This window comes from Macaca fascicularis, chromosome 18, assembly GCF_037993035.2.
Source record: "Macaca fascicularis isolate 582-1 chromosome 18, T2T-MFA8v1.1".
Taxonomy (NCBI): Eukaryota; Metazoa; Chordata; class Mammalia; order Primates; family Cercopithecidae; genus Macaca; species Macaca fascicularis.
In genome coordinates, this window is record NC_088392.1 from 58,925,677 (window position 1) to 58,953,508 (window position 27,832).

Genomic DNA, 27,832 nt, shown 5'->3' on the forward strand with positions numbered 1-27,832 from the left:
GCGTACCTCTGTTACAGGAAAACAAGTTGGGAACAAGGTGGGGAAAGAACACTTTCTAAGTTAGAAAGACAGCTGTCTAAGCAGTCCTTGAAGATGATCAATATCTTTTAGCTCCAGGAAAAATGTTTCTGTAACACAGTTGTAAAAAATTCTGAGGATTTTTATTGTTGTTGCTGAGATCCTCAAGTGCTTTGTAAAATATATAAAATGTTATAGCTTGTTTTTTTCTGTGATGTGAGAAATTAAAGAACTGAATTGGGTATTTACTTTTTGCCCCTCTAGATCTACTTTGCCATTATTCCTCTCTGTTGTCTACTCCAGGAAGCAGACCTATGAATGGCAGCAATTCTTGCTTGTTGACTTCCATTTGGATACAGCCATGGTGGATATCATGAGAAAATAAAAAATTGAGAATAAATTAATACCAAGATTTGTATAACTCTGGCTGCTTCTGTGCTTGGGTGCAACAGGCTGTCTGCATTTCCCTGCAGAAGGCCAGAGTTCCTTTCAGACGACACTCTCTGCAGAGCTAAATTTCTGTAGCTGTTCCCTTCCCTTGTTCCTTCAGGCTTAGGACTGTGACAGTTTCCACTGTTGTTAGTCCTGGAATGCACTATTCCTTGTTGGTTTCTTTTAATCCTGACCATGGCTTTGTAAATAGTCACCTATCATCTTTGAGCATGCTGTGTTCTGCCAGGACCCTGAATGGCTCAGTAATGACCCGGTGTAACCTTAGATAGGCTCTGAAAACAACCTAAATACAATAGAAGAATATTTGTACTATTATTTCTTCCCAGAATGCTTCCCCTGCATCTTTTCACAATCCCATTATTAGCCTAGCAATCCTTCTAGACTCAGCCTGAGCATCTCTTCCTCCAATAATTCTGCTCTTACACTTTTCTGAACCTTCTATCTCACTTTCTAACTCTCTTTACCCACTACCCACTTTGACTTTGATGTTTCTTCTATAGATATGTTATTATACCTGTATTGTAATTATATGCTTATTTTATTTGACTATTTTTAATAATTGTAGTAAGCTCTTGGAATACTTCGCATCCCTTAATTGCTTGAACTTTGGAGAGTTTTCTATTGCTTTTATCAATTGTTTCTTTTGTTAATAAGGGAGACCATTATCTCACAGATATTTGTAAATATAGTTCAGAAATAAAACGAAGAGGGATCAGACTAGAGCGATAATTATGTGAATGGAAAGATAATACAAAATATATTGCAAATGAAAATATTAAAAATGTGGTAATTTAAAGGAAATATCCAGTAACCTAATGGAATAGAAAGCAAAGATATGGGTAAAATGATAGTATCATTTTCTTTTCAATCAAATTCAATACTAGCATGATGTCATGCATGATAACAGAGAAAATCTCCTATCCAAATTATAGAGTGTGTTTTTAATTCTTAGTTTAATGAGAAAGATACTAGTCAATAGCATATGAACTGTAGCTAATATATTAATAGATTAAGTTAATAATGTATATTAAGTATATAGTGCTGAGGAGCAGTTAAAATACAATGTTAAGACAGGGTTTCTGATTTCCAGGAGTTACAATTTAGTAACATAGTCAATAGAGACATGATGCAAGTAAGTAAATATGTAGGCAGAATACAATAAAAAAGATTGATAAAAACAAGTGCATTAAGATTTTAGAAGAGGGACACCACTATGCACTAAAAATGGTGAAAAAAACCAAAGCAAATAAACTGGGATTTCTGATGACCTTTGAAATAAATTACGGAAAACTGAAAGTGAGGGGAAGCAAACTGTATGTGGGAGAAAAAACATAGTAAATTCTAGAAGCCAACAATGACTGTCATATGGTTGAAGGACAGGAGTAGTATAGAGAGAGGGTAGAAGGTATGGTTTATAATAAGAAGTAGCAAAAGAGAATAGTTTAGGTAGGTATGCTGTAACTGAATGCATAGGATCTAGAATACTTGACTAAGCAGTTTGGATTTCACCTGCTGAAGAGAATGTTGGGTGTTGACTGGATGAATAAAATGCTGAAACTGCTGTCCTAAGAAGATTGATCTGACTATGGTGGGTTAAATAGATTCATATAGAAGGAAGCTGGAAGCCAACTGGTCAGATGGAAAATTGATGAATAATCAATTTGTGACATAGTGAGAACTAAATATGGCTGGTATCAGTGGTCAAAAGATGAGATCAAAGATGTGACAGTCATGAAGGAAGGAAAAGAGAGAGTTTTGTTTTAGGTGAGGCATATTATTTGGATTTACATTCTTTCCTTACAGAAGCATATGTGACCTTAAGGGAGTAACAACTCTGAGCTTTGGTTTTTTCAATTATCTCAATCTCATCTCTGATAGATTGAGATAATTCAATGTAAATGACTATAGTGCCCTGTTTTTATCACTGCTGTGCATTACCTTCTTGGAGAAGTATTTGACACATTGTAGGTTCCCTCTGAATATCATATTTGCTGAATGAATAAATGAACGAATGGATAGTAAATAGTAGCTACTCTCACTGTGCTTATTAATAATTATAAATGAAGGAATTTGGTGATTGATTGAGTTATATGACTGGCAAGTAAAAAAATTCTCAAAGTCAAAAAACTTAGTATTTTCAAAATCGTATTCATCTATTTGTGATCTCTGGGAGTGCCCTCAGGATTTAATTCAGAACACTCCAAAACAATTTGCAAAGAATGTCCAAGAAATGGAGCACTGGAAGAGTTGATAACTCTTCATGATCATATTTTCTTACTGGTCTTTCATCCTCTTAGTGCTGTTAAGCTTCCTTTGAGAGTACAATAGGAGGATATGAGATGTCATGAATATTTGCATTGAAGTCAGAAGATTTTATTCCTGTCCCAACTCTAACACTTATTTGCTATGTAACCTAAGAGAAGCTATCTGAACCTTGATTTCACTATTTGTAAAAGTAGATTCATCCAATATACATCATAAGTAGTAATTATACTATTAAACTTTGTATTCTATAAAACAACATGCAAATAAAAGACACGAAAATAATAACAAGCCTGAAAATAATATAACTATTATTCTAATTTGAGCCAATCATATTAAAAAGATTATGGCTAATGAGAAATAGGGCATAAAGTTTGATTATACAAAATCAAACACTAACTGGAAGAGCTGGAAGTGACCTAAATTGCAATCTTAAAGCAATTTTTTTCTATTACTTCCTTTTTTCCTCAAAAGGTTTTTAAATCTTCAGATTTAAGTGGAATTGTTGATTCTCCTTTTTCATATGATACAATCTCTACCACATTCATAATATTGAGCAATCTAGAAATTATTTAATACACTTCAAGATACAAATTATTGTTCATGTTACACATGAGGTCTTTTATTATGAAGCAAGTCCTCAGTGTAATAAGTAAGGATTTCCTGACAAAATAAACAATCAACATCAGTGCTCTCTGTCAGAAAGACTTGACTCCATGTGCCAAAGCTATAATATGTCAAATAATCCTTTAATTAGATTACAAAATGTAGCTATTATATGTCAAATATCTATTGATCCCAGGAAGAAAATGGCTTGAGGTTTCTTAATTATGCAACACCAAAATTCATTTGCCATGCAATTAACTCCAAATCACCTTCTTAAGAAATTAATATTAGAGAGAATGTTTAGGCATATAAAAGCACATAATTGAAATTTAACACATAAAACGTTAGTAATGAATAATACTGGGTTTTAAAGCATTGCCAATGTACATACAATTTAGCCTTTTGTTCACTGGTTTTAACATGCATTAACTTAAGAATTTGTACATTGGGCTGCAAATATAAAATAGTTTGAGATATTGGAGGAAGGGAATTTATCTTCCAGCTATATAAACTAGTACCAAACATTTGAGCGTCAACTCTAGTTGTGCTGAAGGGAGTTAAAAGGGACTCATTATGATGGTCAAGTTTTGCCCACTTCAGGGGTAAGTAAGGAAATGCTGTGAGAGGAGTGACAGTGGCTTGGGAAAGATTAGGTCAATGGGGTATGTAGCAAAGAGAGGGTATGTATAAAAACAGAACAGCTCCTGGATCTTTTCCCATCTTCTTTCTAGGTTTTGGTTGTTTGGTGTAAGAGCTAAACTTATTGCAGAAGGTAGAGGGACCAGTTCTTAGCTTTCCACCAAGGAGAAATGGAGGCAGCATTGGTCTCTGTGGAATGGCCATGACCAACCCTTAGAGATGAAAAAGAAGAAAGGACACAAAAATTGACAACCTGTAAAGAAGACATGGGAGCAGGTGGCAGTGCTTTAGAAATCACCAACACAGCCACCAATGAGGAAGCCGAATTACAGAGATAGCAGGGCACAGAAACAGGTTCACAATGGAAGTCTGGGCTGAGAACAGAGATTCGGTGCCTGTGTTTAGTATGGTATTCAGAATACAAAGAACAGGTACTCACCCTATGTACATGTTGTTTTATTCTCCCTACAGCTTATCATTGATACTGAGAAATAATAATAATAATAATAATTAATTATTATAATAATTAATAATTATTAATTATAATCATTATAATTATTAATTATTATATATTAATATTATTATAATTATTAATTATTATAATTATTAAATATTAATATTATTATAATTATTAATTATAATAAAATAATAATTATTATTAATAATAATTAATTATTAAATAATAATAATTATTGTTATTATATCTTTTTGAGATAGAGTCTCACTCTGTCACCCAGGCTGGAATGCAGTGGCACAATCTCAGCTCACTGCAACATCCACCTCCTGGGTTTAAGCTATTCTTGCGCCTCAGCCTTCTGAGTAGCTGGGATTACAGACACCAACCACATGCCTGGTTAATTTTTGTATTTTTCGTAGAGACGGGGTTTTGCCATGTTGGCCAGGCTGGTCTCAAACTCCTGACTTCAGATGATCCACCCATCTTGGCCTCCCAAAGTGCTGAAATTACAGGCATGAGCCACCACACCCAGCCAATTGAGAAATGATTATTATATAATACTTTTACTTCCCATAGTTGTTTTCCTAATTTGGTGCTGGTGCTGTCTTCTGAATAATATTTTTCTTTCTCACTGTATAAATGTTAATAGCATAATAGGTATTAGACTGCTCAGAAGACTTATTATCCAAGAAATTTCTGGATTGAGATAAGACTGACACCTAAGAGATAATCCTTGTTACTACAATTTTTGAGTTGCCGATGAATTACTTAAACATATTTATGCAATGATCTCCACATATATGAGAAGCATTTCATAAAATCTGTACAGTTGAATTAAAATAAAAGAGAGAGAGAAAATTAATACATTTTATGCTGTCTACAAACACAAACAAGACAATTTTGGGGGAAAATCCTGTAAGTGTAAATTCTGGAAAATCTGAGCATTCAGTATTTGTTGAATGCTATCAAAGCCAAATACCAGAAGCAGATACAGGATAGGATAATTGATATAAGAGGAACTAGAATGATAAGTAAAAACTGAACAAGAAACAAAGGAGAGGAAGAGAAAATAGAGAATATTCTCATCAGTGGCATGCATGTATTATCATGAGTCATTTCTCAGAGATCTGATCAGTTTCCTTATAAGGTCCAGGAAAGAGGACCGTGACAGTGGAAGAAGAAGAAAAAGAGGGTTTAAACAATAACTCTGACATATAGTAATTTCTTAATTTGTCTGGAATACATTTGTGATACCCATGTGACAGATAAATAGTGCACATATTTTCTTTTAAAGAAAATGAAACAAGAAAAATAAGCATGGATTTAGGAAAAGAGGAGAAAGAAAGAAGCTGTTTAAAAGAGTGTTGCACACTAATATCCAGGACTCCGCATGGAGGTGATTCAATTTCTGTTGACTGTTAATCGACTGCACATACCTGGAGACCAGCAATGCTGAAAATTAAAAGCTTCAGAACTGCTGTGAGGAAGGTGATTCATGGCAATATTTTACTTCCCTCTCCAGGCAAATCTCCATTTATCTCCTGTAGAGTTAGATAGTTTGGGGTTGACTTCTAAGACAGGCTGTCTTTCCCAATAGAGACCTAATCTTTCTGAGAATCTAGTGTACAACTTTTTAAAAAGTCAGTGTTTATATCTGGAGGTGGGATTAATAGTAGGTATTTGATAATTCCAGAAGTTTTTTAAGCAGATTTTTTTTTCATATTTGTAGTCTGTGATCCTATCAATTTATTGCCTGACAAAATCTGTAAATTCCAACTAAAAATCTGTGAGGAAAAGAAATGGGATTTGAATCAGAATATTTTCTGTTTCATTAAAAGTATGACGTGAATTTTATGACAGCTATGTAATCAGCACTAGGATTGTGAAATAAATTTAAAATTAGATGTTGAAGAGTCATATGTGTTTAATCTGTATATATTTAAAAACAACTGTTTTGTAATCCCAGCACTTTGGGAGGCCGAGGTGGGTGGATCACCTGATGTCAGGAGTTCGAGACCAGTCTGGCCAACATGGTGAAACGTCTCTACTTAAAATACAAAAATTAGCTGGGCATGGTGGCGGGTGCCTGTAATCGCAGCTACGCTGGAGGCTGAAGCAGGAGAATTGTTTGAACCCGGGAGGTGGAGGTTGCAGTAAGCCGAGATTGCACCACTGCACTCCAGTCTGGGTGACAGACCGAGACTCCATCTCAAAAAACAAACAAACAAACAAACAAACAATTTGTTGTCATAGTTCTGTGGTTTGTTACTGGTATTTGCTAGGCAATGGGCTCTGGAGACAGCTGGTATCTAGTCCTGGTTTCACCTTTTGTAGCCACATACAAAAAGAAATTAGTTTACTCATCTGTAAAGTGAGGTAATAGTACCCACTAATAAGGTTATTTTGAGGATTAATGTAAAGATTTCTTCACAGGGGTGGGTGCTGAATAAACATCTACTACTAGCTATCTGATTACCTGCTTATTGTCTCTGTTTCTATCTATTTAAATGTGTATATAATATTTGGTACAATTTAGAAAATATTCCCATTTGCAATATTATTTTTTTCAGAAGATGTTATTTGAAAATTCAAGCGGCAAAGCAAAGGACAACTAACATTCTAAGTATCTATTCTATGTTATAGATAGCGCTACTTATAAAAATTATATTCTTTCATTTAACTCTCAAAACAGTGCTTGATCCCTTCCCTTTTTATGTCCTTGATATCAAGATGGGTCACAATTTGCTCCACTGGTCACCATCACCTCCATGAAAATTCAGCCTTGGTTCATATATATATGCACAATATTTATATATAATTGTATATATACACATATATGGTGTACAACATGATTTTTTGAAAAATTGTGTATGTATATATATACATGGTATACAGTGTGATCTTTTTATATATGTGTACATTGTGGAATGATTAAATTAACATATCTATCACCCGACATATTTTTGTGTGTGTGATGAGAACACTTAAAATCTACTCTCAGCAATTTTCAAGAATATATATATTTTCTTTTTTTGATTGGCACCACACCATGCCAAGATTGTTTTAAGAATATATCATTATTACCTATAGTTATCATGTTGTACAATAGATCTCCAAGACTGTTTACTGGAATTTTGTACCCTTTGTCCAACATCCCTCCATTCTCTGTCTCTCTGGCTACCGCAGCCCCTGGCAAGCACCATTCCACTGTCTGCCTCTCTGTCAATGTTTTCAGATTCTACATGTAAGTGAAATCATATAGTTTTTTTTTTCTATACCTGGCCAGACTTAGCGTAAACATCCTTAGGTTCATCCACATTGTGGCAAATGTTCTTTTTATATCTGCTTACATGGAATATTCTGATCTGGAAATACAGCCTCAATAATTACTGCTGATTATTGCATATCTGTGGAATTAGTGCTTCCTTTGCAGGAGATACAGGCTTCATCAATTTGGACTAATTGGTGTTCCTTGAATAGATTATCCTAGACATCTACTCCAATAATAACAATGCTTGATCTTTGTAGATAACATGTAAAAAAAAGTCTTTAAAAAAAAACCCCTAGTCTTTTGAAGTAGATATATTTCACATACTCCATATTTACATATTTACACTACTCAGTTATACTATTGAAACATTAGATGACGAGAGATTAAGTAATTTACCAAAAAAAGAAGGTTGGTAAAGCCTGACATTGGAATTTGAATTCACTTTTTTTGGAGTGTCCAGCCTGGGATTTTTCTATTTCATCATCTAGCATCTCCTATACAGAATTAAAAATGATTCTGTTTATATAGAATAAAAACATTTAATATAAGAACTAGAAGGGCAACATAAATGTATTATTGTTATCACAGTTACTCCTACTGAGTTGCTAATATGATAAAACACCTTTTGCTTTTATGGAGAAAATAGGTGATAACATTAATATAAACAAAATGATACATTAATAATATAGTGGAAAGTTCGGTGCATTTTTCCACTTTCTTTTTGAAATGCAATGAATAGAAATTGAATTAAACAAAAATGGTGCAAAATCATTGTTACATAACTGTACGCATTAAAGCTTGAAAACATTTGGACTCACTTTAAATACAAAAACGTTCATATGGTTTGGGATTAAGGGGCTCAGAAAGCAATATCCTTGGGTTATCTATAGGCAGTGTACTCAAAGCTGTTCAGATAACAGTAATTCTTCATTTGGACCAAGCACAGAAACAAGATTTAAATGTGGATCCAACATAGTGGATCTTTTTAAGAGGATTTCAGATGTTAAATTCTGAAGAACCATAATTCAGTTATTCTTATGAAATCATGCCATTCATTGTCTTTTTTGGAGCTTGGCTCACTTCTGTGTACAGCCACTAACAGATGCTATTATAAAAACCCACAGGAAAACCCGAAAATGTGCTGAATTTTGTATATATGAAAGCTTAAGCTTTAAACATGTTATACTTTTAAAAAGTACTTACGACGTGTGGTGGAATTAAGATCTGTAGCCCAAGGGCACTATAGAAGTTGCTAAGGAAACACTGTGGGATATAGTATAACATTCCTAAGAGCAGCTTTTAAAATAAAGACAGCATAGAAAATGCATAGTAGAAAATGGACAAAATCAAGATTTTCTTTAGGTCAATTCATAGGCTTATTTTCAGCTCTGAAAATTAATTACGGAAACTTTGCTGTAAGAAAAAGATTATTCTGACTGTGAATGTTAAAAATCCAAAGAAAGGCTGTGTATAAACTAAGGGACATCTACCAAAGCATGAATAGTTGAGACAATTAATGCTGGTAACGGTGTTGTGGGATTTAGACTTTACCTCAGAGCTTTATTTCAACGTTTCCCTCCATATCCAAATACAGTACATATGGCTTGAATTTTTCCATTTCATCTCTTTCTCTTTAAATTAAAGACATTTTTTACAGCTATCACTTCGGTGTGGTATTCAGACACCTAGGGCCTGAAACCTAAGCATTTTTTTAAATTGTGGATATTTATTTTTTCAATAGTGGGATTTAAAAAAAATTATTTGATAAAAATCTTCAAATGATTTAAAAACATCTACCAGTTTTTTAAATGTGTGCTTGTAATATATCAAGTGCCAAAGTCACAATAATTTTATATATTATTATATAATGTATAGACACTTTAAGCAAGCATTACAATGAAGAACTAAGAAATTAACTACTCTGCTTTTATGTGTTCGTCATAGCACCATGCCACCTGAGTTATGTATCACTTTTTACACAGCACCTGATGCAAAACCATAAACAAATAAGAGAATCAAACAATAGCACATAGTGCCAACCATAAATAAATGTTGTGTATTGAAGGTGATGCTTTCTTGAGCTTAGTCACCTAGATGAACTTGTGATTAATATTTGGATGCAGAAGTTAAACTAAATATTGCAAACATTCTTCTTAACTTTAAGCAGATACTTAATGAAATAAACATAGATACGTAATTTGGTTTTTATCTGAGCTTGCTGCTTATTTAGAGAAATTGTGAGAAGGCTAAGAAAGAAAAATAAATATCCTAGGCTTAAAAGTTGTTATGGTAACACCACAATTTGTAAAATACACATTTCTCTTATTTTTAAAATTAAATGTGGAGCAGAAGCTATTGAAGTGTCCCTCCTTTAGTATTTTGACTTTTAAAAGGACATTTGTTGTTTTAAAAATAAGTTACTTTCGTTAAAATTATTTTTATTTATATTCCTTCTTTGTAAAGGTAACTTACAATATTTACATATCAATTTTGTAACCAGATGTGTAGAATTTATTTAGACTGGTGTATTTGTTTCACTGATTTCAGAGTTTATCACTTTTTAAAAATATCCTGAATTTTCTATCCTTGAGAGTTTAATTTTACTTCATATTTTTTGTCTGAAGTTGATATATCTTCAAGTATTTTAAAAATATTTTTACAGTTTTGTTCTTGTTATTGTTTTACACTTGATATAACTTCAAATAGTCTGAAATATGCAGATCATAAACTTTGTTCCTTTGTTTTTAAACTTGAGGTTTTGAGCTTATTGTAGATTCACAACACTTGTAAAAAATGCTACAGAAGGCCGGGCGCGGTGGCTCAAGCCTGTAGTCCCAGCACTTTGGGAGGCCGAGACGGGCGGATCACGAGGTCAGGAGATCGAGACCATCCTGGCTAATACGGTGAAACCCCGTCTCTACTAAAAATACAAAAAACTAGCCGGGCGAGGTGGCGGGCGCCTGTAGTCCCAGCTACTCGGGAGGCTGAGGCAGGAGAATGGCGTGAACCCGGGAGGCGGAGCTTGCAGTGAGCTGAGATCTGGCCACTGCACTCCAGCCCAGGCGACAGAGCCAGACTCCGTCTCAAAAAAAAAAAAAAAAAAAAAAAAAAAAAAAAAAAAAAAAAAAAAAAAAAAAAGCTACAGAATGATCCTCTGTACAATTTATCCTGTTTCCTCCAATGATGACATCTTCTAAAACTATAGATTGTAATTACAACAAGGATACTGACATTGATACAGACAAGGTAAACAGTATTTCCATCACTGCAAGGATCCTTCATGCTGCCCCTTTTATAGTCACACCAACTCTCCTTAACTCTGGCAACCAAAAATATGTTCTCCATTTCTATCATTTTGTCATTTCAAGAAGGTTATAGAGATGGAATCATATAGTATGTATCCTTCTAATAGGTATAATTATTATGTTATAATGTAAGAATAATTATTATAGCATAATTCTCTGGAGATTCATCAGGAATATTGGGTGTATCAGTGGAATTTTCCTTTTATTGCTGAGACATTTTTCATAGTATAATACACCACAGTTTAATCATTAACTTGTTGAAGGACATTTGGATTGTTTTCAGTTTGGGCTATTATGAATAAGGCTGCTTTAAACATTCCTGTATAGGTTTTTGTCTGAACATAAGTTTGTATGTCTCTGGTATGAATGCCCAAAAGTGCAACCATTGGCTCATGTGGTAATTACATACTTAGTTTTATAAGAAACTGCCAGACTGTTTCACAGAAAGGTTGTACCATTTTACATTCCCATCAGCAATATATGTGAGATCCAGTTTCTCTGCATCCTCACCAGCATTTGGTGTTGTTACTATTTTTCTTCTTAGCCATACTGATAGGTGAATACTGATATCTCACTGTAGTTTTAATCCGCATTTCCGTAAAGACTGATGACATCAAGCCTTTCCCCCTGCCCCCTACTGCTTATTTGCCATCAGTGTAACCTCTTCGTTGAATTATCTGTTCACGTCTTTTGCCCACTTTCGAACTGGACTGCATATCTTATTACTGTTGAGTTTTGATAGTTCTTTATGTATTCTAGATATCGGCTATTTGTCAGATATATGGTCTGCAAATATTTTCTCCAAGTCTATAGCTTGTATTTTTATACAATTCACATAAACTTTAACAGAAAAAAATTATCATTTTGATGATACACATTTTTATTAATTTTTCCTTTTATTGTGCTTTTGCTGTCAAGTCTAAAAATTCCTTGTCTAGCCCTAGATTTTAAAGATTTTTCTTATATATGAAAAAAGTTTTATAATTTTCAAATTCACACTTATGCCCATCATTCCTTTTGAGTTTAGGTCAAGATTCATTAATTGCCTATAGATTAACCCAGCATCATTTATTTAAAAATCTATCCTTACTCTATTGTGTTGGTTTTTCACATTTCAATAATCAGGCATGTTTGTGTGGGCCTATTTTTTGGTACTCTATTCTGATCCATTGATCTGTTTCTCCACCAATACCACATGCCTTGATTACTGTAGATACATAGGAAGACTTAGTATCATGTACAGTGACTCCTCTCACTTTATTTTGTCAATGTTGACAAAAATCATTACAGGTATTTTAGTAAGAATTACAACGAAGACTGATTTGAGAAAATTGACATCTTGACTATATTGTCTTCCAATTTATGTACGTCTCTCCACTTATTTAGGTCTTCTTTGATTTTTTTCATCAGTATTTTAAAATTATCAGCATATAGATTTATAACTGTCTTATCAAGTTTATTCCCAAGTATTTCACTGTCATTGGGGACATCCCTCAAAATGGCATCATGTTTTAAGTTTTGGTCTCTATATATGCATTTCTAGTATATAGAAATGTGATTGATTTTTAGGTGTTGATCTTATATTCTGCAACCCTGCTAACTCACCTATCAGTTCTAGGAATCTTTTTACACGTTCCTTGGAATTTTCAACATACACAATCATGATCTGCAAAGAGACAGGTTTTTTTTTCTTTTCCCTTATTTATGCTTGTTATTCTTTTTCTTGCCTATTCAGTAGGTAGACACTTCAGTCCTATATTGAATAAAAGTGGTAACAGTGGACATCCTTGCCTTTTCTCAGATATTAGTGGGAAAGAATTCTGTCTTATTATGTTGTTAGCTGCAGGTTTTTTTGTATATGATCTTCAACAAGTTGAGGCATTTTTCAATTCATGGTTAACTGGGAGCTTTTATCATGAATGGATGTTCTTTTATTTTGCTTTATTTTTTATAGTTTAATTGAGGTAAACTGACATGCAATAAATGCACATGTATGAAACATATACTTTCTTAACTTTATATATATATATATATATTTATTTATATAATATGTGTCTGTGTGAGAAAACCTCATCACACTCAAGATAATAAACAGAGCCATCACCTTCTAGGTTTCTGTCTGCTTCTTTGATCCTTTTATTTCGCCCTTTCATACTTTCTACCCTCTTCTGCCTCCACACAATTGCTGGCTGTCTTTTTCTCACTACATGTTTGTTTGCTTTTTCTAGAATTATATATTAAAGGAATCATACACTCTGCACTCTTTTTGCTTGGTTTCTCTTCCTCAACTCATCTTTTTGAAGTTCACCAAGTCATCATGATTTTTGAGATTCATCCATATGCATCAATAGTTTATTATTTTTTTACTCCTGAGTAGTATTCCATTGTGTGGATATCCTATAATTTGTCTATTCATTTACATGTTAATTGACATTTGAGTTGTTCTGATTTCTGGGCATTACAAATAAAGCTTCTAAGAATATTTGTGTATAAGTCTTTGTATGAGACAAATGCTTTAATATGTCTTGGGTAAATTCCCAGGAGTGGAGTGGCTGAATAACATGTAGGTGTATGTTAACTGTTTTCCCAAATGTCTTTAGCATTTTTTGTTTCTACCAGCAGTACACGAGGGTTTTAGTTCTTCCACATTCTCACCAACACTTAGGATGGTCAATCTTTTTAATTTTAGCAATTTTAGTGGATAATGTAGTGGTATCTCATTGTGGTTTTAATGTGTGTTTCTCTAATAACACAACTTGGGGGTCTTTTAATATACTTATTTGGTGAAGTGTCTGTTTAAATCTTTTGCTCATTTAAAAATTGTGTTATTTTATTACCTAGTTGTGAATGATTTTTATATTCTGAATACAAGACTTTATTATATATATGTGTATATATGTGTGTGTGTATATATATGTGTGTGTATGTATATATTTTCTGTGGCTAGTCATTTTACTTTCCTAACAGTGTCTTCAACGAGCAGAAATGTTCAAAATTTTGATAAAATCTATGTTGATAAAACTTTTTCTATTATTCTTTTGCATCTGTACATCTCAGCAGACACATTGACAACTTTTTATCTAGATTATAATTTCAAAGATGTTTGTATAACAAACAGCCTTAGAACACAGAGATAATGTCCTCTTCTAGACCAAAAGTTGGGCAAGTTTACTTTCAGCCCCTTTTAAAAGACTGGGGTTTCCAAAGCACACTGTTCTGCAGTTGTATTGCAAACCCACACAATATGCTACCTGGACTGTGCTGGGTAGCCTCCATGGGACTTGGGTGGCAAAGAGAATTGATGTAAACACAAAGCTCATGCTGTCATTTGTGTCTTCAGTAAGTCATTTTAGTCATTTTAGTCTTGTGTCTTCTTTCAGCATCTACAAATCTGTAGCAGGCTAATCTGCTAGTTTTCAAGGTAGATAGAAATTCAGACCCTTCACAGTACTTTACAATCTGATTTATTATTTTTCTTTTATGGTCTACACTTTTGGTGTTGTATCTAAGACATCTTAATCTTATCCTAGATCATAAAGCTTTTTTTTCAGTGCTTTTTTCCCCAGAGATTTTGCAGTGTTAGGTTTTGCATTTAGATCTATGACCCATTTTTACTTCATTTTGTATATGGTGTGAGTTATAAATCAAGCTGCTTTTATTTTTACGTAAGAGATACAATTTTCCAGCGTCAGTTGTTAAAAATAATATGCTTTTCCTTTCAATTGACTTCATACCTTTGTCAAAAATCAATTGTCCGTATATGCATGGATCTAATTCTGGTCTCTATATTCTGTTCAGTTGATGAGTTTCTCTATATTTATGCCATCATCAACCATCTTGATTAGGGTAGGTTTATAATATGTCAAAATTAGGTAACAGGGACAAAATTATAGACATACAACCTGTGCAGTCACACAGGGCCCCATAAGGTCCCATGCTTGGATTAATGCTCTCCTGTTGCTATCTTAAATTCTTAACGATGTTACCTTTGAACTTTGTGTATTGTAGGTGAAGTCTGATGGGACAATGGAGGAAGCACATAAGCAGAGGAGGTACATGCAATATATGTGTCTGGTGATCCTTGCTACCCAGTTTGCATATGGCATTCACAATGTCCCATGAACATTAGAATTCTGGTAGAACCACAAGGTGAACAAGGGCTCTGCATTTTCATTTTGCACAGGATCCACAAATAATGTAGTCATTTCTGTTAGTAGTGTTAGCCCTCCGACTTTTCATTCTATTTCAGAGTTATTTTATTCTTTCTAGGTTATTTGCTTTCCCATATGAACTTTAGAATCAACTTTTCCATTCCTATAAAATAAATTATGCTGGTTGGGCCCGGTGGCTGACGCCTGTAATCCCAGCACTTTGGGAGGCAGGGGCGGGCAGATCACTTGAGGTCAGGAGCTTGAGACGAGCCTGCCAATATGGTGAAACTCTGTCTCTACTAAAAATACAAAAAATACAAAAAAATAGATGACACGTGCCTGTAATCCCAGCTGCTTGGGAGGCTGAGGCAGGAGAATCACTTGAACCCAAGAGGCAAAGGTTGCAGTGAGCCAAGATCGTGCCACTGCACTCCCACCTGGGTGACAGAGTGGGACTCCGTCTAAAAAAAAAAAAAAAAAAGCTGAGATTTTATGTTTAAAAAAACTTTTAGGTTCAGTAGTATATGTGCTATATAGGTAAACTCGTGTCATGGAGATTTGTTGTACAGATTGTTTCATCACCCAGGTACTAAGCCTAGTACACAATCATTACTTTTTCTGATCCTCTTCCTTCTCCCACCTTCCACCCTCAAATAGGTCCTAGTGTCTGTTGTTCCCCTCTACGTGTCTATGTGCTCTCATCATTTAGCACCTACTTATAAGTAAGAACAAGTGGCATTTGGTTTTCTGTTCCCATGTTAGTTTCTCCATCCATGTTTCTGCAAAGGACATGCTCTCATTTCTTTTTATGTCTGCATACTATTCCGTGGTATGATAATTTGTATATGTAACACATTTCATTATCCATTGTATCATTGATGGGAATTTAAGTTGATTCCATGTCTTTGCTATTGTGAATAGTGCTGCAATAAACATATGCATACGTGAGTCTTTATGATAGAACTATTTCTATTCCTTAGAGTAAATACCTAGTAATAGGATTGCTGGGTCAAATGGTAGTTCTATTTTTAGCGCTTTGAGGAATTGCCTCACTGCTTTCCACAATTGTTGAACTAATTTACACTCCCACACCAACAGTGTATAAGCACTCCCTTTTCTCCACAACCTTGCCAGCATTTGTTATTTTTTTGACTTTTTAATATTATTAATAATATTAAATATATTAATATTTAAAATATTAAAAATATTAATAACATTAATATAATTAATGTTATTTTTTTGACTTTTTTTAGCGATTCAACTGCTGTGAGATGGTATCTCATTGTGGTTTTGATTTGCATTTCTCTAATGATCAGTGATGTGAGCTGTTTTCATATGCTTGTTGGCTGCATGTATGTCTTCTTTTGAAAAGTTCATATCCTTTGCCCACTTATTAATGGGATTGATTCTTTCTTGTAAATTTGTTTAAGTTCCTTATAGATGCTGGATATTAGACCTTTGCCAGATGAACAGTTTGCAAATATTGTCTCCCATTCTTTAGTCTATCTGTTTACTCTGTTGACAGTTTCCTTTGCTGTGCAGAAGCGCTCAAGTTTAATTAGATCTCATTTGTCCATTTTTGCTTTTGTTGCAATTGCTTTTGTCGTCATTACAAAATCTTGGCCAGTTCCTATGTCCAGAACGATATTGCCTAGGTTGTCTTCCAGGATTTTTGTAGTTTGGGATTTTAGCTTTAAGTCTTTAATCCACTTTGAGTTGATTTTTGTATATGGTGTAAGTAAGAGTTCCAGGTTTAGTCTTTTGCATATGGCTAATTATCCCAGTACCATTTATTGAATAAGGAGTTCTTTCCCCATTGCTTTTTTTGGCAGCTTTGATGAAGATCAGATGGTTGTAGGTGGTTGATATTTTAACTGAGAGTTTGTTGAGTTTATAGATCAATTTGGGAAGAATTGATAATCTAATAATGTAGTCTTCCCATTGATATACATATATGCCTTGATTTATTTGCATTTTTAATTTTTCTTAATATTTTGTATTTTTAGCATATAGTTCTTATACATATTTTGTCAGATCTATATTAAAGGATTACATATATTTGATGTTCTTGTAAGTGGTATTTTAATACCACTTTTTAATTACTTTTTACTTTGAAATTACCTTTTAATTTCAACTTCCAGTTGTTTATTACTAGTATTGAACTATACAATTCATTTTATACCACCTTTTACTCTTCTTTCATCTTACTTAACTCACTAATAGTTGTAGCAGATTTTTAGTAGATTACATCATATATTTTACCAGATAACTATGTCATCTGGGAATTTCAAAGATTATTTCTGCCTTTCTAAGCTGGGTAATGTTTACTTCTTTTTATTCCCTGAGACCACTAGCTAGAACCTCCAGCATGTTAAATAGAATTAGGGAGAAAATATATTCTTGCCTTATTCGTTGCCATAGCACGAGAACATTCAGTCTTTCACAATTATGTCTGAGAGCTGTTGTTTGTTTGTCGATGCCCCTTTTTAAGTTGAAATTTCTCCCTTCTATTTCCAGGGTGCTGAAAGAGTTTTTAAAACTTAGGAATGGGTGTCGAATTTTGTCAAATGCTTATCCTGTGACTGCTGAGATGATCATATGTTTTTTTTTTAGCTTGTTAACATGGCGAATTACATGGCTTGATTTCTTAATGTTAAGCCAATCTTGCATTTCTGAAGTAAATTGAGCTTGATCATGACGTGCTACTACTTTTATATATTGTATTCGATTTAGAATTTTCCATATATGTTCATAAGATATTTTAGGTTGTAGTTTTTGTTTGTTTGCTTTGGGAATGTCTTTGTCCAATTTTGGTGTCAAGGTAACACTGGCCTTATAGAATGACTTGAGTATTCCCTTTGCAATAGTGCCACCGAGTTTGTGTAGCATATTGTCATTTCTTCCTTAAAGGTTTGGTAGAAGCTACCAATAAAACAATAGGGGTCTGGACTTTTCTCTCTCTATATATACATATAGTTATATATGTGTCTCATATATACATATATACATACATAACACACATGTACACACACATATATAACATAACATGTATATTTAATATTCCCTACTGCTCTCCACTGAGGACTTCAATTACCTGCCTATTAGATAGCTTGAAGTTTCTCTGTAGTTCACTGATGCTTTGTTTATTTTTTTTTCAGACATTTTTCCCTCTGCATGTCATTTTGCATCATTTTTATGGCTATGTCTTCAGGTTTGCTAATCTTTTCTTTTGTGGTGTTTTGTCTGTCATTAATTTCATTTAATGAATTCACTCATAACAATTGTTTCAACATCCCTGTCTGATCATTTTAACACCTGTGTAGGTTTTGTGTTGAATTTGACTGTTTTTTTTTTTCCTTGTTTTGCATAATCTTTTAAAGCTTCTTTACATGTCTGCTAGTGTTTTATTGTGAGTTTTACCTTGTTGGGTGCTTGATCTTTTTGTATTCCTATAAACACTTTTGAGCTTTGTTCTGGGATACAACTATGTTACTTGGAAACAGTTACATCAGGTAGCTGTTTTTAAGGTTCCTTATGCAGGATCAGAGCAGTCATTAGTCTAGAGCTAATTATTCTCCACCACTCAGGCAAGGCTTGTCTGAACATTATACCCAGTTTCCCATGATTTAGAAAGTTTCCCAGTCTGACTTTTGGTAATAGGACAAACTTGCTTGCCCTGTATAGTTCCTGAGTACTGTTTCCCCTAATCCTTTTAGGTGATTCTCTTCCTGGCCATGGTTCATTTCGTCACACAGATGCACTGATTATTATTACTCTGCAGAATCCCAAGGTAAACTCTCTGGCTATCATGTTCTGTGCAGTTTTCTCTTCTCCAGTATTCTGCCCTGAGAGATCTAACCATCCTTTTCCATTGTCGATCTGTGTTCTCCTTTCAGTACCACAGCCAGAAAACTTTCTTAAGGTTGTAAGCTAGAGCAATCATAAGAATTACCTCATTTGTTTTCCGTATCTTAGAAACTACCTTTTATTTTCGTCTAATTCCAGTATCCTGAAAATCATTGCTATTTGAATTTTATCTGGTCTTTCAGTACTTTAGATTAGATGGAAGGGTAAAACCAGTCCTTATTACTCATCTTGTTTGAAGTGGAAGTTTCTTCTCTTTATTTTTAAAAATATTATATTTGGGACATACAGATATATGCAATTTATATGTGAATTATAAAGCTCCACCTCCTGTCAGATCAGCAGAGGCGTTTGATTCTCATAGGAGTGTGAACCCTATTGTGAATGGTGCAAGTGAGGGACCTAGGTTGTAGCTCCTTATGAGAATCTAACTAATGCTTGATGATCTGAGGTGGAACAGCTTCACCCCGAAACCATCCCCAATCTACCCCAGTCCGTGGGACAATTGTCTTCTAGGAAATCAATCCTTGGTGCCAAAAAGGCTGGGGACTACTTATATATATATAAGTATATATAATATAATATAAAATATATAAATATATACCTATAAGTATATATAAATATTATATATACTTGTTTTATGCTATATCCCACTCTTCACACTATCCTCTCTTCAGTGTTAACAATTATCCCCATATTTATGTCTACTAATTTTTTATATTTAAAGATATATTTATCTAATGCATATTTGATTAAACAAGATAATATTCATTGTGCTTTTCTGAGATATGCAAAAATTATCTCCCCCTTATATTACTTAATATCAGATTTTAAGTTTCAACCACATTTTAGTTTGTAAAACATTTATTTTATCGATTTATTGGCCCTTCTCCTGAAAGTGTATATATATGAAGTTTCAGTTTTATGTGATTTGTGAAGATTGATTTTTATCAACATTCTTTTTCAATGCCACTTTCTATTTTTTTGTGTGTGAATAACTTGTTTGTTGCATTTTTTCCCCTTATCTGTCTGGCTGATGGAAATAACTTAGTTGTTATTATTACATTTTAACAATGTGTAAAACTAAGTTTCCTTGCATACTTTTTTGCTTTGAACTTGCTGAATTTTTAAAATAATCACATTCAGGTCTCTTTTCTTTAGGAAATGTCTTTTTTTAAAAAAATGCCTTTAATTTTTCTTCCATGTCATTTGTTTTGGTCTCTTCTTAAGGAAATTTACCAGCAAGTAAATAGAATTTCCATTCTTTAGTCTACCTACCTATCACCTTTTCTCCCATTATCTTTATCTGCTTATTTTTGTATTTCAAGAAAGCACACATGTACCACTCACAGATTTATTTTTTATTGATTGATTTATTTAACACATACTTATTGAGTTCCGAATATGGGACTTCATATCCTCTGAACTTTTCAGCCTCTAAAGTACTTTTAATTCTTTTATTTGTATTCCTTTCTTATTTCATTCACCTCATTTTCTTCTCATTCTGTCAACATTCCTTTTCATCTTGTTGCCTTCTCAGAGAAGCTATAATTTATAATCTATGGTTACCAGTTTTCTGCCATTGTCTTTGGATCCTGGAATAATATGATTCAAATGGCAATCCTTTTCTTAATTTTTTTAGATTGTTTTCCCTTTTTATAAATGGAGAACTTAAAAACACATCTTATTGGTTTTGTGTTTCTTTTTCTCTGTTTACTTTTGTTTAAGGTAAAGTTCACTTCTGACTCAGTATTTGTTAAATAAGAGGCTGGTTTCTCTTTCCCACACTTTTGTCTTCTCTCTACCTTAGGAAAGGGAACATTATATACTCAGATATATTATTGGGCAGCAGATATATGAGTCTCATAATTTTAATTTTATTGCAGGTATTCAGCAGTTAATTATGCTCTACGGTGCTGTTTTTTTCCCCCTATCTATATGGCTTTGTTCTGTTTCCCACTCAAACTATTGGTGTATAACATATACAGAGAGCAAAGGCCTTCCTTTCTCCACCAACATCAGTACATTTTAATTTTAGGGACTGGAGCTCTCACAAATCAATATACAAATGATAATCCCCACTTCAAAACACCCTATTTACAAATATATAGGCAATTTCCAAATTAATCTAAGTATGTAAAGTTTCCAATCAAATATTTACTGAAATATTTTGAATTTGTCAATTTAATCTCAAAGAACAACCATAAGTATATACAATGATATTTTCTAAAAAATTGTATCAAATATGAAATAGTTCAAAACAGTCTGAATATTCATTAAAAAGACACTAGCTAAATAAAGTATGACAGTCCGTGTTAGAGGTACTGTTTTTGTTTTGGGGGTTCTGGAATGAAACATGTGTGCTCAATTTACCATCATTAACCATAGTTCACCAGAAGCCTTACGCATATTGTTCAATTTCTTGAGCAATAGACATATCTTAAGAGATACTTCTGGTACCTCCTACTTTGAGTATTTGAAAGGTGATAGAAAGTAATTACCACAACTATTCTGTTCTTTGGTAACTATAAGCTAAGATATTTTCTACGATGCAGCCAGCGAGAAGTTATCGTATATATTTTGTAACCATCTGCAGGAAATGTTCTAAATTTAGGCTCTTCCTCTCCATTTTGCTTTTTAATACGATTTACCTGTTTTTCTAAAAACTTCCCAAAATCTCTAATCTGCAAATCCCTCTTCCCATTCTGCTTGTGGTTTTCAGTGCTGTTTTATTTATCTTTTAATGTAATTTCTAAGTTCCATGTCAATAAACTTTTGGTATGATTGGTGATAATACATGCGCTCGCTCTACCACCTTAAACAAAACTTCTGAAGTTACTTTGATAAGTAAAAAAAAATCCTCAAAATTCTACATTTTGAAAAAAAAAAGGAGTGTATAAACCTGAAGTTATTAAATATGAAAGTTATTTCTATTTTAGGAAAACAGATTCTTTCACTAAAAGGCTCCACCTCAATTTTAAAGGTGCCATATATTAAAGAGTGTAATATTTTAAATGAAGTCAGAAAGATAATGTGAACAAATGAAGCTGAGTGTGTGTAAGAAATGTGGGTAATGGTGAACTCTGTGGCATTCAGATTCACATGCAGTCTAAACCAAAATGACTCCTAGCTGGATTCTGCCAGCAAGTAACACGTGAGCTCTGGTGTACACAGAGGCATAGTCAGATGCTAACATCAGGGACAAGCATATGAGCTCGCTGTACAGTGCAGGCCAGATCTAGGTGTGACAATGAGCACATCAAGAGCGTTCCCTATGAATCACACAGTCTTGCTTCCACATTGTTTTTTTTTTCTGTCATCTTTCATCATAATCATAAAAATTGGCACATAAAATGTAACTACAAAAAAATTATGTTAAAACATCACTTCTTAACCAGGCGTGGTGGCTCATGCCTGTAATCCCAGTTACTAGGGAGGCTGAGGCAGGAGAGTTACTTGAACCCAGGAGGCAGAGGTTGCAGTGAGCCGAGATTGTGCCACTGCACTCCAGCCTGGGCAACAGAGTGAGACTCCATCTCAAACAAACAAACAAAAACAAAAACAAAAACAAAACACACACACACAAAAACAAAAAACATAACTTCTTTAGAGAACGTGCTCTTTCTCACTATTGAAATGATACTGAGTGCAATATGTCAAAGAAAAGTTGCACAAACACAAGCTAGAGGCAAGAAACTCTTTACTCAAGACTCTTGCAATGGAAGAGAGGGAGTGAACTAATGTTCACTGAAACACAAAGTGGGATGGTTTTTAGGCACTGGGTGAGCTAGTGGAAAAGTACTGGTGGACATTAGGGAGAAGGTTGGTCAATGTGATTACGACATCTGTGTTTGCTAATTGTCAGTTATGGAAGAGCTAATTGTCACTTATCCCATAGAGACTGGGAGACAGGGGCACTGTCTTTCTCGATGATTACATTTCAAAGGAAAGGTGCCCAGGTCCTTGAGAAAGACATTTCCTGAGTTGTAAAACTAATAGAAGATTTACTGCTCAAAGGAACAGAGACAAACTTATAATTTTCTTAAGTAAATGCTGTAAGATACAGGAAGCCAGGAGTTGAGAGCCAGGAAGAAGCCTGTCTAAAGTTTAGTCAATTTGAGGAGAATGATAAGCCCATCTTGGGCAAATGAAAGTATGTGGTGATATTTAAATTGATTATATGTATAATCAGTGTCATATGCTAGAATATTTTAAATAAGCATATTATACTTGTAGAAAATTATCACACTTTTATAAGTAAAATTATAAAATATGCATCAATGGTAACAAAGTCATCATGATCACCATAAATGTACATAATGAAGTACAATAGAGAGCTTTGGAAAATATTTAAGAAAAAATTTAAGACACGTTTTATCATTTCTTAATATTTTCAGCACTTTTGGAGTGTTCAGCTAGCTGACAGAGAGATGTAATGGTTGAATTTACACACAGAGATGAATGATTTTGAACTAAAAGCTTAAAATGACATTAGCACAGTTTTCTTTTCTTTTCTGGTTTTTAATACAATCCTAACATTGATAGAAACACATTTTCTTTTTTTTTGTTCATTTTAATCTTTACATTTTTATTAAAATTGATGATTATAGTTAGATTTTAAAATAATTGGATTAAATACGTTTGATTGTTAACTGTTAGACTGGATTCTGAAGATTGCGTATAAGCATAATATTATTTGATGATCAACCTTATTGATGTTTAAAATTTGATCCAGCAATTTCACTACTGGGTGTATACTCAAAGGGAAATAAATCACTGTATCAAAAAATACCTGCATTCGTATGTTTCTCACAGCATTATTTGCAATAGCAAAGATATGAAATCAGCCTAAGTGTCAATAACATAGATAAGAAATCAACCTAAGTGTCCGTCACTGGAGGATTGGATAAAGAAAATGTGGTGTATACATATCTTTATCCAGTCCTTTAGTGACGGACACTTAGATATAGAGATATATACACACACCATGGAAGATTCTTCAGCCATAAAAAATAATGATCATGTATTTTGCAACAACATGGATAGAACTGGATGCTATTCTCCTAAGTGAAATAACTGAGAAACAGAAAGTCAAATACCACATCTTCTCACTCGTAAGTGGGATCTAAACAGTGGATACACATGGATATGCCAAATGGAATAATAGACATTGGAGACTCTAAGAGGTGGGAGAGTGGGAGTGGGATGAGGGTTGAAAAATTATCTATTGGAAACAATATTCACCATTTGGGTAATCGGCACACTAAAAGGCCAGACCTCACCACTACAAAATATATGCATCAAGAAATCTTCAATCGTACTCTCCAAATATATAAATATTTTTTTTAAATTGTACTTTTAAGTCAAAGTTTCTCTCTAGACAGCACAATAGAATGCATGCACTTATAAATTAATAAAGAGGTCACAGGGTATGCAAAATTCTTTAAGTCAGTTCAGCCCAAATTGCCATTTAAATATCTTCTAAATTTTTAGTTTTCTCTTCAAACAAGTTGCTCAGTGCAGAGAAAGAAAAGTGAGAGGAGGTAAACAGCAGCTAGGAAATAAGAATGTGTGCCTTGCTTGAATTTATGTCTTGTGTCTGTAATCTCTCTGATTCCCATGAGCCTGGTTTCTTACCACTTCCTCTAATGTCATTTCGTCTCTGTCCTAGCCATCACATCAGTGTACTACCTTTGAAACTTTGTTGATGTAGTATTGACATAGTTTGAATATATGTTTCCACCACGTCGCGTGTTGAATTGTAATCCCCAGTGCTGGAGGTGGGAGCTGGTGGGAAGTGTTTGGGCTGTGGAAGAGGATCCCTCATGGCTTGGTGCAGTATTCGTGATAGTGAGTTCTCACAAGATCTGGTTGTTTAAATGTGTTTGGGAAATATTTAGGAAAGACCTCAAGACATATCTTATTATTCATAATATTTTCAGCACTTCTGGTATGTTCAGCCAGCTAACATTCCAGCTACCCCAACACTCTCTCTCTTGCTTCCTCTCCTTCCATGTGAAATGCCTGTTCCCCCTTCCCCTTCCATCATCATTGTAAGCTTCCTGAGGCCTCCCAGAAGCAGATGTTGGTGCCATGCTTTCTGTACAGCCCCCGAAACCATCGGCCAATTAAACCTCTTTTCTTTATAAATTACCCAGTCTCAGGTATGTCTTTAAAGCATGCAAGAAGGGCCTAATACAAGTTTCCGTTTTGAAGAATCTTTCCAAGGTAGCATTTATTGGCCAGCTGGAGTCATGCAGAAGTGGGACACACATTCAGTGGTCGTTTCAGTGAAATGGGCCTTTTATACAAAAGGCAATAAATGTATCTAATTTTCACTGCTTTAGTGTGGCCTTCTTCTTGATAATTCTTGCTTCCTATCTTCAGGATACAAACTCTTTGAAAACTATTTAAGAATTATTTCTGCCCCATTAAGCATCCTTGTTTTGTTTGTTTGTTTTTAACATTTTCTTCATTGTAGAACTTTGCAGGTAAATGCTGATTAAGCTTGCTTCTACTATTATTTATGTGTGTAATTGGATTTTCATTGCTTTTATTTCTTTAGAAACTCTTGACTCATTCACTCTTAATCAATTTTATCCTCTTTCTCTAATTACATTCTAGTCCTTGTCCTGATTGATGTATTTCCATAAACTTAATAATTAACTTATTGCTGCTCTAATCAAGTGTTAACATTTGCCATTATCACTCAATAATACAATTAGCCCTATTAAAAATGCTAAAATACTTTGCTTTTTCATCATTCAATGCCTGAATGTGGCTAATTCTTTCTTATTCCAATGGATCATGTGCCAAGGATTTGAATTTGCTTCTTTTTTCTATGATCTCAAGAATACAAAAAGTTCTACATGCTTTGGAAAGAATTTTCCTGTAGGCTCCAAAATAAAACTATTCTATGAAACATTCTGTTCAAATCTGTACTTCTCTGAATGTCTTCTTTTTTTCTATGCCTTTGAAAAACCTGTGTATCATTTTACTATTTCTTATTTCATCTCTTTGTATCTATCCATTAATTGGCCTAAGATAGAACTGTGTTATATTTTAAATCGATAATTACATTTTTAACAGACTTGCATGTCCTTCATAATTTGCTTTTATCATTGTTTTTCTCTTTTCTTTCCAGAAACAAGCCAAAGTTCAAACAGCGCTAAAGCCCAAATTAAGTTGGAGTCTCTTTATTGTGGATTTTTAAAATTTATTCCATGCTTTGGGAGATCTATCCCTTAGTCCCTATAGCATAGAAGCTCTTTACTTTGCTCTCAGTTTATTACTGATGACTGGTAAACCTCTGTTGTGTTCATATGATGCCAAATATGGTTAGAGATGCCAAGGAATGACGAATGTGATTGGGAAGTAGGCACTTCAAACCACTGAGAGTTGTTAAATATAACACTCAGTTATGCATGGGCAGAATTATTGCAAATGGGTTGTTACAGAGCCTGACACTTCACAACATGAATGTATGTTATGGGGCTAAAGGAAGAATACAATTTTATATTCTCAATTCATTTTAGGGAAACATTTGTCATATGACTTCATAAGCAATTTTCTTTGTTAGTAATAAAATTGACTTGGACAGGCATCTCTAAGTAAATTAACATAATTGATATGATTTTATTAATGCAGTCAAATGTTTTCCTCCCAGAAGATGTGACATATACCGAGCCTAACAGCACTTGGCCACCTGCACAGTGTAACTGTGTTTCTCTCTCACCCACTGCCACATTCCTGGTAGTATTTGTACAGTGAGATTTCATAGGTAGGACTGTTCAGGCAGTGTCTGAGAATGAGACTATGAGAGATTCCAGTTAAGTGAATGGGACAATTATTAACTAATATTGGGCGCCCACTTCGTTCAGAGGCCAGGGCACTGTGGATGATCATAAAGAAAAAGAAGGAAACAAATAATCTGTTTCTGGCTCTTAGGAGTTTCTAGTCATGGCAAAGAGAGGTCATATATTGGGCTCTTGCAGAGAGGGCAGGAGTTAGACAAGGGAACAGTCTAAGACAGACAAAGAATACATCAAGATTCAAGGAACCAGAATGGAGTTGTCATTGATGAAAAATACGCAAGATTTTTATATTACTAAGTACTGTGACTCCTCATTTTTGTGGCATCTTAACCCATTGTAGTTTGTGTGTCCTGTCCCGATTAAGTATAATACAGCAGATATTTGTTAAGCATGTGCTGCTACATATAATATGTGGCTATGTCTCACTGATGCCACAGTGGTGAACAAAAGCTTATATGTTTATCTTCAAAAATTAGTATCTTCTCTCCTTCTCTCTATACATACACATATGTGTGTGTGCATTATATACACACATAAGCAAACAACCACATAATGCAAATGTTGACTAGTACAATATTTATAATTACAAAAAGCAGATTATGGTAGCACAGAGGAAGGAAAAAGTAGTTTCTAATAAGAGAATTAAATTTACATTTTGAATCTCTGCATTTCTGTTATTGTTTAGAAAAACCTAATACAAATATTAGTTACAATGGGCAGATAGAACACAAATCCATGTGTAATCAATGATCAGCGGAATAATGATTCAAAAAGTATTTACTGATAAAAGAACAACACCTGAGCATCTGAGTGGCAGGTGGGAAAGGGTGGTGTGGATTTTGGACAGCAGGTGAATAGGAGAAGATGAGAAACAGAATACTTATAGGGGCTACTTTGTGCCAGCCTGGGACAGAAGAGTGCTACTGCTGAACATGTTTTATTTCATGCAATTCTCCCAACAACCCTATGGCTTAGGAATTTATACTTGTTTT